Below are 1,076 nucleotides of genomic sequence, written 5' to 3' on the forward strand. Positions count from 1 at the left end.
GGCAAGTGACCTACCTTGATCTGTTCTCCCAAAGATGTTGCAAAGCTGCCCCAGGTCTGCATGTGGCCTGATGTGTTGAAATCTCTGGGGCCCAGAGTGGTGGTGGTGTTTTAGTTTTTCCATGTTTATTAAGAAAGGATATTTAACTGAGCACGCCTTGGAGCTGCAATTTATAAGAATATGACATATATTAGGCTTTTGAAATCTTATAAAAAGCTCTTGACTCAATTACTATATGTGATACCATTCTTAACCTGTTTAATGTATTTTTATTGTATTGTATTGTATTGTATTTATTTTTTGAGGAACAAGAGCCCAGTTTTTTATTTGATCATTTCTTGCATTTGAAGTACTCCTCAGTGACATCCTTGGCCTGAGACTCTTTGCCACAGTCCTTAAAAAAAATATGTGATTTTACTAATATTTGGCAACTCCACTAAGTTGTTAACACTAGTTATAGTAAAACTTTAAAAAATTAGCACATGTCTTATGAAAATGCTTCCCATCATTAAAATGTCTTCTAGCCATTTTCAAGGGCCTTAATGACTTCAATGTTTTTAAGGCCTGTAACATGGCTTTCCTATTGCCAGCATTTTCTAAATTTCTACAGAAACACATTTGGGTAAGCAGATTCATTGACTGGGTTTGTTTAACATACTTTTAAATTGTGGTAAAATATACGTAACAGAAAATTGACTTTGGGACTTCCCTGGCAGGCCAGTGGTTAAGACCTCCACGCTTCCACTGCAGGGGGCATGGGTTCGATCCCTGGTCAGGGAACTAAGATCCCACATGCCTTACAGCACAGCCAAAAACAAAAAACCAAAAAAAAATCCAGAAAATTGACTTCAACAATTTTTAAGCATACGGTTCAGTGGTATTTTCATTCACACTGTTGGGCAACCATCTCCACCATCCAGAAATTTTTCATCTTCCCAAACTGAAACCTGTACCCATTAAACACTAACTCCCCATCACCCACCCCTCCCAGCCCCTGGAAACCACCATTCTTCTTCTGTCCCTGTGAATTTGACTCCTCCTGGGACCTCACAAAAGTGGAGTCATACTATGTTTTG

General features: G+C 38.7%; 1 non-coding gene across 1 annotated transcript; it reads right to left on the minus strand.

Moving 5' to 3' along the window:
- Positions 1-516: 516 nt before the first annotated feature.
- On the minus strand, positions 517-646 carry LOC118902925. The gene has a single exon (XR_005021639.1). It is a non-coding gene; the product is annotated as a small nucleolar RNA SNORA33 (small nucleolar RNA).
- Positions 647-1,076: the final 430 nt, after the last annotated feature.

This window comes from Balaenoptera musculus, chromosome 10, assembly GCF_009873245.2.
Source record: "Balaenoptera musculus isolate JJ_BM4_2016_0621 chromosome 10, mBalMus1.pri.v3, whole genome shotgun sequence".
Lineage (NCBI taxonomy): Eukaryota > Metazoa > Chordata > Mammalia > Artiodactyla > Balaenopteridae > Balaenoptera > Balaenoptera musculus.